The sequence below is a fragment of the Hermetia illucens genome, chromosome 2 (assembly GCF_905115235.1).
Source record: "Hermetia illucens chromosome 2, iHerIll2.2.curated.20191125, whole genome shotgun sequence".
Classification (NCBI taxonomy): domain Eukaryota; kingdom Metazoa; phylum Arthropoda; class Insecta; order Diptera; family Stratiomyidae; genus Hermetia; species Hermetia illucens.
Window position 1 is genome coordinate 44469883 of NC_051850.1, and position 12300 is coordinate 44482182.

Genomic DNA, 12300 nt, shown 5'->3' on the forward strand with positions numbered 1-12300 from the left:
TCCTCTGGGAATCTAATTTGAAAACAGGTACTGAAAGGTAGAGCACAACCAAACCGCCCGCGGTAAAATCCACGAGAAAGGGGGGAAAACACAGATAATGCGGTACTTAAAAGGTTTTCGAATTCAATAATTTCCTTTCCTAGTTTCCATGTTTTTACAAATCCCGATATTTTGAGAACTTATTTTCCTGACTTTTACGTTACATCCGAGAGGCCAAGGTTCGATTAAGGCTTTGGTGCCTTCGCGCGTTAGAATCCCTATTTTCAAGCTTTCCGTTTTGTGGAGGAATAGTAAGAATGCCATTCTAACGACGGCAAGTTCCTTCGCATGAGTTTAAGCTCGTTCATTTGATTTCATGAATCTTTTTGTTATTTTGTTCTTTAGAACAGTTTTAACCATGATATCACGGCATCAAAAAGGCTTCGGTATTCATTATGTAAGATCACGTCCGCTAAACTTAAATGACTGTAGAACGCGCCAATTCTTCTCTGGCTAAGCTTTATTGAAAATGGAAGCATAGTCAAAATTTAACCATTTTTAATGAATCGGTTTATAACTAAGTAAAATTGTTAAATTTTGGTGAAGTGATCAGCGATGACTAGGTTCGAAATTTGGTGTGGCCTAAATTCCAGAGCTGTCGTTCGGCGTATCCTTTTGAAGATATTGACAACGAGGCCCTTACAAACAAAGAAAACCATTTTAGTTCTATGTGGACCAATTACTGTTGTATTTCCTGGAGTTGTATTTTTTGGAGAAAACATGGTTTTTGCAAAACTGCGCCACGTTCGAAGGCAATTGCAAACTCAATAAACTCCTTTAGACCTTATTTTAGGAGCATTATCAACTATACCAGAAAACTAGAAATTCTAGATGCCGAGATAAAAATTTCATTCATATCTTAAATAAATGCTTTTTTTCTTAAAAAAAATGCAGCACTCTTAATGAAAAAATGCGTAAAAAAGTACATTCTAGAACTTTTCAAGTTACTTTTAGTACTAAAACATTCGTTTCCAGTTGAGACCATTTCTGTTCGCTTGTATCTTTCAAATATTATCACTGATGTTGACAGTGATATCTGATATAAAATTTAGCCTTTTTTTGGATTTCATTTCCAAGAAATTTCTTATAATTAATTCCAAGAAACTTTGATAATTAACTAACTTTGTTTATGTACTAAAATTACTGGGAAAGTCTTGAATGGTTCTAAAGTAGTTTCGTATGAATTTACCGACGGCAATATTCCAAAGTTGATGGGAGAACTGGTTTTTTAAAAATATTCAATGGAATCAAAAAGTATCTTATTGCGCTGTTAAAGATATAAGAGAGAAAACGGTTGATGGTGAAAGATTTTAGAACAAAATGGAGGAAGTTAGCCACTGATTGTATTCTAATTATGATTAAGAATTGAAAGGTTTGCTAGAAATAGAATTTTTCGAGATCTCCCTTTGTTTTTGTGCTACTAAACAAAGAATTTTAAAATAAAAGCGTAGAAACCAAATTATGAACCACAAGGCAGAGAAAAACAAAATGGAGGTCGAAATGTCGAAATTTTATCGGCTATTATTGAATTTATTTTGGTTGTTGTAATTTTTCACCATTTGAAAGGATAAATTTAGAGAGGAAAATTTACAGATTTGTTATCCATCTATTTAGGCTAGTTGTATCCTGCGGTAGCTCCGAAAATTATGATTATTGTTTTTGTAACTAAATTTTTATATTTATAACTCACAAAACTGTTTTACATAATTTTAAACCGTTTGTACGTTTTTTTATTAACGGTTAATGGATAAATTTTGAATATATATATTTTTAACTAAAATTTTTCACTCACCTCTTTTCTCGATTACATTCAAAGCTTGACAGCAATCACATTTTCCAAATTATTTAAAAGTTTAATTAAAATCATCACACATCCGTTAAAATTTTGAATTTATTACGTTAAAGGACATTTAAAAGTTTTTCTGTTCACCGTCGATACGGGGTGAGGGAGGGGAATATATTCATTCAAGCAGAAAGAAAACCTCACAAAATCCATTTGAAATAAGGGAGAAACGTTTTTTTTTTCCTTAAATTATTTAAAGGTTCTTTTAGTTTACGAGCTATAATTAATAAAATTTATTTATTTACAAAAACTATCATTCTGGATTTAAATAAAGTTTTCAGTAAATCTACAATTTTCACTTTTCCACTTTTTTTATTAAACTCATAAACACTCACGAAATGTTTTACTTGAATTTTTGAATTTTTCTCTCATTGTCCTAGAATTTTCTGCTACTGTAATTTTTAGATTTTTTCCGTTATTTCATTTTAAAGTAATAATTCCAATGAGTAGAGAACATCTGAAAAGTCGAAGAAAATAGAAAATAACTAGATGAAAATCACTTTTTGTTAAAACATCATTCGGTGCGGCTCGGATAGGCAGGAATAATTAAGTAAAAAATTTCGATATTAATTGATTCGCTGGAGTTTTTCCTCGTGGAATAGATTTTCACAGATTACACGCGTTAGAAACTTTGGAAAGTATGTTATAGTATTTTTTGGGGCGATTTAGGTTTAGGTTTTTCTATAAATTTGGATGGTTAATTATAAAATTGTTTTATTTTTCACTATTTTCCAACCTTTAAGGAATCTGGAGGTTAGTATATGCTTTCACTTGGCAGGAATGATTGAATTTTCTCCATTTGGTATCCAAAGTTTCGGTGTACAGACTAACCCTCATTAGGGTACTTTTTTAGGTCAAAAGATATAATAATTAATACTTTTTTCTTATTAGCATTTTCTCACTTGGGAATTAAGCCTGGCGAAATAACTTTTGGATGTTCTTAATTATTGCACAATTTTTAAACTTAAAAAAAAAATAAAATAAAAAAAAAATAACTAAACCTTAACAAAATTTAAAAATAAAAATGTTAATAATTCACTGAGGATACCCAGGATTTTCTATATTTTATTTTTTTAAATCCATGAGTAAATTCCCGACCCGTACTATCCAAGCATGAAGTTCTAGAGTTCAGGAACAAAGAAGGATATATCAATCGTTTTTACTATCATTTAAATCACATTTTTATTATTCTTGGTTTATTTAAAATCAATTATATCCAATTTAACAAATTGCTCTCATATCGAGATTTTTCTATTTGAACCGATTTCTATTAAATTTTTTTTTCAAAACTTTATCTATTGAAAAACACACACCAAGGAACAAAAAAAGGGAAAAGGCAGCAGCAGCCGTCGAAGAAGAAACATCGACGAAAAACTAAAAAATCCCGCGAAATTATCTTGTTGCCGTCGTCGTTGTCGTGTTGTAATTGGTGGGCAAGAAAAAGTGCAGAAAAGTTTTTCGCGAATGTGCATTAACAGACAAAAAAGACACACAACAACAAAAAAACAGAGAATCCAACAACTCCACACCAGAACACACATCACACATTAAAAATTATATATATTCGATTATATTATATTCGTCTCCACATCTCGCGAATTCATGGTCTCCCCCCGCGTTCTGTTGATGGTGTTGTTGTTGGTGATATTGGTGTTTTTAGTGGTGTGGTCGCATATCTTTTTTTTGGTATTATTTTTGGGGGAGATTTAGTAGCGACCATATGAATTTATGATCTATATATCCGAAAGATGTACGCCGAGGTGCATGTATGGTGTACAGTTGGAACCGAGTTGTAGGATCAACTTTTTTTCGGTCTAGCGGGAGCAGCGGCTTATGCGAGTCATAGATAATAAAGCTCTGGCAAAGTTGCGCGCCCGCCAATTCTCAACTTCTTCGAAAAGTTGGACAACATCGCGGGTATACATTCCACGACTATAGTATCGCAATATCTTCACTACTGCCCGGTTCGTAACTGGTCCTGGAACTTCCTTGCCCCCTCATCCGTGCTAATCCATTAGAACCCGAAGAGATACTCTGTGGTATCTCTTCTTGGAACTTGTTTTCGCCAGTCTAGGTTGCAGGCAAAAGAAACGAGAAGACCAAAAGGCCGACATCCAACTAACCCGAAAACTATCGGTGGTATGCTTCCTATTAGTGGTCCGAATTACACTGGAAGGACTTGATGCACGCTGCGGACCGATTCACCAAAAAAAAGATATTCGGAAAAATTAGGAACAGATACTCGTGCAACAAAAAAAAGAACCGTCCAGGATCTGTAGGTTAATGCGTCCGAAAGTACACTCTGTACCCCAAGCCCCGACTACTACCACATTGAACCTCATAGCAACTGTACCCCAAAACGATTGAGTGCCCCGAAAATCCGTTGCAGGCTCCTAACTATGCACTCACATGGACTCAGTCGCCTATTCGCTGTCTACTAACGAATTTCAACGTATTCATATATGATCCATCCGGAAAGTGCAACAAATACGATTGCTCCACTCTCCACATATCATCGCCAGTCTGGCTGCTTGGAGAGAAAGAGAACCTGCATTAGAGGGCGCAAGCCCAATGTATCTAATTCTACACGGGCAACATTAACTCGCCGGTTAAGATACTCACAATATGTATATTCGCCAATGCTCACAAATCTCCACACAGTCGCAAAAATATCTCATTCTTGCAGTCCAGAGACTCCCCAATCCGAGTCAAACGGTGTGTAGACAATGGAGTCTCACCTCACCCTCGGCGGGCTGCATTTCGCATCTGTAGTGAGGCCACACACTGAAAATATCTACGGTCGCGAAAAAATTCGCGAATCTTGTGTGCATTTCACTCGCGATGAATGTCTGGAACAGAAATATATGAACGTGGACGCAGGGTAACTGATGGCAGGCTGCATCTATATGTGGAACTATTGGGGAGCCAACGTACCGTGTATGTCTATATTTTGCCACTATCTATAGGTTGCGGGCCAGATATACAATAGGAAAGTAAATCGGTGGAGTAGCGTGGAGGCATGTCGAGACAGATTTTCCCTTTTTACGATTAATGCGCTGCATTCGTATGCGTCCCTTTTTGACCACCATTTTGTTACTTTTTTGAACGATTGGTCAGTAATAATTTAACGATACCAATCCAAAAGAATTATTAATTTCGATGAGGATTAGTCGCAAATTCCTCTTTTTCAGTTTGATTGGAACGCCATCGGTTGCCCGTTCATAAATTTCAAGGATATCTAGTGTACTTCAGATCAGATTCTTGAAATGGCTACAATAGATACTCATGTCCAGAACAAAATCTTCCTGTAGTATCGATAAGTGTTTCCCAATATATTATAATTTAGATTCTTTACGCTTTCTTCTGCCTCTTGAAACCTTACTTCGATCCTCCTTGCAACTTTTTAGTGTTCTACGTATTTCGATAGCCCCATCGTATGTAAGGACATTGCTTCCAGATACCATACACCATGGAATTTTCTCACTTTCAGAGAAGTATCTGAAAATCTACGCTCTTGTACATAGTTCCACCTCAATAAATTCCTGGAACTCTCTCTCTTTACCTTTCATTAAAGGATTAAACCCTTAAAACTTTCCAGCTTATCTCTCTGATTCTTGGATTTTCCTTGTCTACATGTCACAAGTTTTTCCCTGTTCGATAAATTATTAGTTAACATTGGGACGACTTTCAATTCAATTGAAGGAAAACTTTCTGTCCCAAAAGTGTCCGTTGTGGGTTCTATCTCTTGAGAGCAAAGCTCATCATTGCATATCCATCTGTAAATACGAAAAAGAATTTGGTTTACTTATCGACTGAAGGAGTGAAGGACGCTGCTGATACATTATCAGGCGCGAGTAGTGTACTCAAAACTTAGTTTAATCCTTGACCTACTCAGCAGATTAGTACAATCATGAGCCTTTTGATCATCAAACATTACCAAAACAGCAGACTACAGGGAAAATTCGATCATACCCTTCTACCTCACTGACCACCGTAAATGAATCCTTTATTAGCTGAGGACTGTTCGTCTTCTTTGAAGGCTACTATATTTTTCGCTGTGGCAGAAACTTTGCTCCTAAGTCCCTTTTCCGGGGAGGCCAAAGGGTGGTATAGGACCCAGGGTGAAACTTGGGAAACGCCTGCTGAAACAACACCACCAGCTCTAATGCCAAACCCTATCTCCACCTCCACGTGGTGGTTGCAGAGAGTTCTTTCTTAATGAAAAACTGCAGACGGAGAAGGAGGATGATGGGTTTCCCGCGCCTAAAAACGGGACAAATTGTACCAACTGGTCCTCTAGGTTGGGGCCTAGACGGAAAACCGAAGTTACGAAGCCACGGAAGGAGCCTCGGATAGGATGGATTTTACCACGACGAACCCGACAACGAAAAGGGAATAACGATTTGCATTTTCTCATGGAAGGTGAGCTCCCTATGCAGAAAAAGAGTTGCCAAGCAGCTACCCAATACCCTGTCCCAACAAAGGGCTGATGTAACTGCGTTGCAAGAGATACGCCCGACAGGGACCGGTTTGCTGGAGAAGAGCCACAACACCATACATTGCCGGAAGAAGGATACCCTCTACGAGGCAGTAGAACGAACTCTCGAAGCGTTTAGAATACACCTCCGTTTCATGTTCTAGTTAGTACCCACCATTCTATTCACTCTGGTCACTTTTCAGCCCCAATTTAACTGATTCGCGCCATCGAGCGTGATGATTGCAAACTCCGCCATGTTATTTACATAACATGCTGGTCCCAAGGCCAGGTAAAGGAGGAGGGTTTGAAGTAACGTACTTTAAATTGTCCTCAGTAAAACGAAAATAAAATGCTGAGACCGGGCAAAGAGATAAATGAAGTATGGTTTGATCTCCTATGGTGACAGGTTCACCGACAGGTCGGCCAAACAAATGCATCCAATGTTATTAAAAAGAAAATAATCTCGTTGGGCCATAAGCCTCGGGAAAATGCTAGGGCATTTACCTTGGTTAATGCGCTAGGAGAGGGATGTGTAAGTGTTCTTGACGCATTAGTCCGAACAAATCAAATACGTGTCTGGACCTCAAATATTGACCCCCTCACTGTAAAGACAGAGAAACTCACAAAGGCTCTTCGAGCATTGATATTTACGCTCTACAAGAAACCCGATGGACTGGAACCAAAGGCTGCGATATAGAACACGCACGAACCCTCGATGCCTGTCCCAGGTATGATATATCGAAATCATACTTGAAGACTTTAACAGTCAAGTAGGGATGGGGATAGGTAACCTACACAAAACAACCAATAACAACGGATTGGGGACTGTCCAACTAGCAGTGTCGCACGAAATGGTTGTTGGAAGTACTTGGTTTGCGCGGAAAAACGGTTCACAAACATACATGGACCTCTCCAGGCGGGGCTACTTTCAACTAAATTAACCACGTGTTGATTGAACGTTTTCACCTTTCAGACTTGATGAAGTGAGAGTGAACACTCTGCAACAACTATAAGGGGTAAATGGATGCCGCAATCACCGCAGCTAACAGATGTCCTCGAGATGAAGTATCAACGAATGACCTTCACAACCACCTGAAGAACGTTATCATTGGTATGGCCACAAACATGTGTATTTGGCCCCAATCACGACAAGAATCGGATCGACTGGTTCGATGCTGTATGTCAGCTATGATTGGAATGGAAGAATGCTGCATACCGGGCACTAGTGCACTCTCAAAGCACGGCAGCACGCAGAGACCTACCACTAATTTCGTCGAGAGGAGAAGCGACTTCACAGATGGTGAAAGAAAGCCTGTGAGAACCAACAAGTTTGTATCTTCCAAAAGTACAGGTGGCAACCGCACCAGGCACGCAAGTTCTACAAAAAAGTCAGCAGAGCCAAGCCTTATATACCTCCACGCTCACCCTGCCGGGACAAAGAGGCAAATCTGATTTCCCTCAGAATGGGCGTAGAGGAGGGATGGGTTTTGATGAACTGCTCAACAACTAAAATATCGGCGAATTGGAGGTCCCGCCAACTGAAGACGACAGGCAAACACTGCTGCCACCAAGCATAGAAGAAACACTCCGTGCAATTCACCGGCTTAAAAATCATTCAGTCGCCAGGAGCCAATGGAATTACAGTCAAAATAAATATGGAAGCGACCAGCTACACCAAGCGTTTCATCAACTTATACTGAAGATGTGGGACAACGAACCAATGCCTAACGATTGGCGACGAAGCATTGTCTGCTCCATACATAAAAAGGGAGATATCACGAAGTACAGTAATTATGCGAAACATCCCTGCCGGTGAAGCCCGTCTGAATTTCTATTTGGACGAGCTCTACCGGTATTTCACCCGCTGGAAACTCCACCTAAACCCACAAAATGTGAAACCATCGTATTCTACGGTACCGCTAAGATGACCCCGAAAATGAGTAGCGACATATCAACCCTATCCACAACGACACCATCCCAACCGTCAAGGAAGTCACCTACCTTGGAATGACAATGAATTGCCGCCTATCCCACCTCCCACATATCACGAAGGCACTGAACCGTGCAATAGGTGCCATCAAATCCCTCTACCCAATCCTAAAATACAGTAGCCCAACACCTCAGAAAGTCAAGCTGTTTTGCTACAAACAGCTTATCCTCATTTTCGGCTTCATCTTCTTGTCCGACACTTCCCTTCACCAAATCGGACGACTCTGCCGCAAAGAGCGCAGAATCCTACGCCACTGTGGCAATATCTACAAGAACGAAGGCCGCTCCAAATACATATCCAACCAGATCCACTACGAGTCCTGCCAAACGCCCCGCATTGACGCCATCCCAGCCCGTCATGCCCTCAAATTCCTAGACAAATGCATATCCCATCCAAATCCACTTATTTCCCAGGCCATGCAGATCGAGATCGTCGAAGAGAATCTTCTGCGAACTCATCTGTTCTCTCAAATCCTCCTATCTCTCCAGTCCCGTATCTTCCTTTTCGACCCCGGCGGTAGAGTAATCTTCTACAACGGCATTTACTCCTCATCCCGGTTTTCAAAACCCACCCATCCTCAGCGCCACTCCTAGCTTCCTTTCCTAAACCCCTCCCGCATGCCCCCCATCCCAACCCACATCCTGCTTCCTTCCCCCGCCCGCCTGCTTTTATAAAAAAATTAACGAATGGAGGTTTTTTTCGATTTTTCCTCCAGAACACAATTCATTTTTTTCATAATTTCTTCTTTAGTGATAAATTAGTTTAAGCCATGTTTGTTACCTTAGATTAAGCTAGGCTGTTAAGGTAGTAAATAAGTTAGGTTAATTTAGCTACGTAGTTTTATAGGATAAATAAAAAATGTTATTTTTCGGAGTGCAGTAATTATGGAGGAATTACGTTGCTGACTAGCATCTATAAGATATTCTCCGCTATCTTGCTAGGCCGGATAGCCCCATAAGCTTAGAACATTATTGGCCCATACCACAGAGGCTTCTCTCCAGGCAATCAGCAACAGATCAGGATTTCTACGATCCAAGCGATGGAAAAACTGTTGGAATATGGCCATCAGTTGCACCATCTTTTCATCGACTTTAAAGCCGGCTATGACAGCATAGCCAGGGTAAAACTGTATACGGCCATGAGAGAATTCAGTATCCCGGAAAAATTGATAAAACTGACTAGGCTGACCCTGACCAATTTGAGAGGCCAGATAAAAGCAGCAGGATCACTCTCGAGACCATTTAACGTCAACAGCGACCCTCGAAAAAGTGATCCGTGATGCAGATGTTAACGAAAGCAGCACCATCCTCTTCAAGTTAACTCAACTATTGGCCTATAGTGGCAATATTCATATTATGGGAAGAATAACTCGAGATATACAGTCTACTTTCAGTCAGAGTGAGTAGGCTGCGATTGCCGCGAGATCTTGGGCTATACGTTAATGAAGGCAAGACGATGGCAACGTTAGTACCAGAAACCAAAAAACCAACAACATCAAATCACACTGGTCAAACAAGAACAATAAAGGTAGGAGACTACCACTTTGAGAGCGCTGATTTCTCCTATCTAGGGTCGAAAATTACAACCAATAACAGCTACGGCGATGAAATCCGCGCACAGTTGTTGGTTGCTCTGTTGGCGGCTTACAAAAACTGTTTCACTCGAAGCGTTTTACCATTCGGCGAAAGTTCTTACTGTAAAAGGCAATGATTTCCTCTGGGTTTTGGTTCTTAAGAAAAAATTGCGAACTCTTGGCCGCGTTCGAGAGAAAAATCTTCCGAAGAATTTTTGGTCCTCTACATGGATGGAGGATTCCGTAGCCTACATAACGACAAAATTTATGAATGAAACCACGACCTCCTGGTTATGGATAAAATCCGGCTCAACAGAATGCGGTGGGCGGGTACCCAAACTGTATGGGTGAGGATCATCTAGCTCGGAAAGTCTATAAGGGCAATATCTACGGTAGAAAAAGAAGACGAGCCACTCCCTGCCTCAGATGGAGCAATGATGTAGGCCAGCAGGCCAAACAGCTTTTAGGGATACCGAATTGGTGAAGCTCGGCGCGAAACCGGGATGTCGGGACTTCCTTCCAAAGGCAAGCTATGACTAGATACCGGTTGTTGGGCCGGTGATGATAATAATAATAATAATAATAATCGTTGGCGCAACAATCCATATTGGATCAAGGCCTTGAAGTGTGTTAGAGCACTTCATTCAAGACCGTAACGGTACACCACAGTACACTGTGGGAGGCAATGTGGTCAGCATTGCGCTCGCCCGAGATTATTACCCTGATTTGACTCAGGTACTCATTCACAGCTGAGTCGACTGGTGTCCGACATCCAATCCAGCCGGTGATGATGGTGACGAAAATTGATAGACCAGTAGCTTACTCCAAACTACAAGTTTATTTTATAGTGTATATATATATTTCGAGAGCAACCTTTCATCAGTAAAAAAGCTCTTTTCTTTTGCGCGCCAAATCAATTTTTCTTTCTTTCTCTTCCTCTGCAAGCCGGTTTTTAAGGTTTTGTGTAAACACAAAACCTTATTAAAATCGGTTTACTGTCTGTCTGCCTGTCTGTCTGTCTATCTGTCCGTCACACGCATTTTTCTCGGAGATGGTTACAGCGATTGACACAAAATTTAGTAAGAAGCTGGGAACTGTGAACGCTCACGCATACAGCGAGTTACATCCTTTTACGACGAATTTAAGGGGGATCCCCATACATGTAAAAGCGAGGTGTAAATTTTTTTTCCCTCAAATGTAGTCATGTGGAGTATCAAATTAAAGGTCTCGGTTAGTACTTTTCCAAGCCGGTCTTAGTTTTCACATTTGTTAGAAAGGTGGGGAGTGCTGGAGGTTGAAAGTGATCATTCCTTTAAGGGGGCCATTCTCCTAAACTACCCAACCGAAAAATCTGAAAAAAATCAGGAGGCTGCCACTATATGGTGCCTGAGCTCCGAAATACTTTTCATACTGATATATGCACAAATAAAGATAATAATAGTATATTACTATAATTTTTAGTAATTGGCTGGAAAACCCCCCTTAAGTTCATGTTAGCACCATGACATTTCGCAGTAATATAGGGTATAACATACAGCATGATCTCACCAAGTTTGGTCGCACTATTGCTAACTAAGTTACAATACGTCAAAGTTGTCGCTTCCTTGCAAATTCAAGACTATGAATGTCAATATCATCCGAAAGTGGATATTCTCACATAATATATATTACGTACTATGTACTAAGAAATACACAAAACCTTTCGTACCTGAAGCGTCCAGCTTCCGGTTTCCCGAATTGTTTACTTCGTGTGTATATTTCACCTATCCTTCATTTACCTTCTTTCTCTTGCTCGTCGACTCCTTTGACAGACTATTAGAAATCCAAATTGCAGTTTTCACTTCCCCATCTTTTATTGTATTGTACTGAAGTTAATCTTCCTGTGCTCACTTGGCCTAAATTGCCTGGCTCTTCGATCTTCCCCAGCAACTGCTAGCACCGTTCTATTCCTATATGATGAATAATGAATATGTGTGCCACTCTTCATTTCAACAGCAGCAGAAATCTCCTAAATTACACTATTGATCTTGTCCTCTCCTATCTACCCACGTGTTGGTTGTTCCAATTTTCAGACGCTATGGCTGACTCTACTCCTCTGCTCATCATTCTGCTCCTGAATTCGATACGTATATCACTCGTCTCTATAACCATGTTGGTCGCAAACCTTATCCTTCGTAAGGCCAACTTAGAACGTACGAATTTAGCCTTATCAATTATCCTCATCAATTGAGATCTCATCCTCATTCCTTTAACATACGACAAAGCCCTGCTTTTATACTATTCTTTCTAAGCTGCTTTCTAATTACGTCCCTTGTTTCCCAGGGATCTGCACTCTTATCTAGTCTGATTTACCACTGAGATCGATGAAAACTCCGTCT

At 40.0% G+C, this 12300-nt stretch overlaps 1 protein-coding gene across 10 annotated transcripts in view; it reads right to left on the minus strand.

Annotated features, from left to right (window-relative positions):
* Nucleotides 1–4265, minus strand: part of LOC119649951 (zinc finger protein 768-like) — a 122776-nt gene extending 118511 nt beyond the window's left edge. For 4 of the 10 annotated variants that reach the window (XM_038052381.1, XM_038052387.1, XM_038052384.1 and 1 more), the window contains exon 1: nt 1832–4264. The gene's annotated coding sequence lies outside the window, so the exon portion shown is untranslated. Of the gene's footprint in view, nt 1–1831 lie in introns of all 10 variants that reach the window. The other 6 variants (XM_038052380.1, XM_038052378.1, XM_038052377.1 and 3 more) reach the window with 6 other exon arrangements.
* Between the last annotated feature and the right edge of the window lie 8035 nt (nt 4266–12300).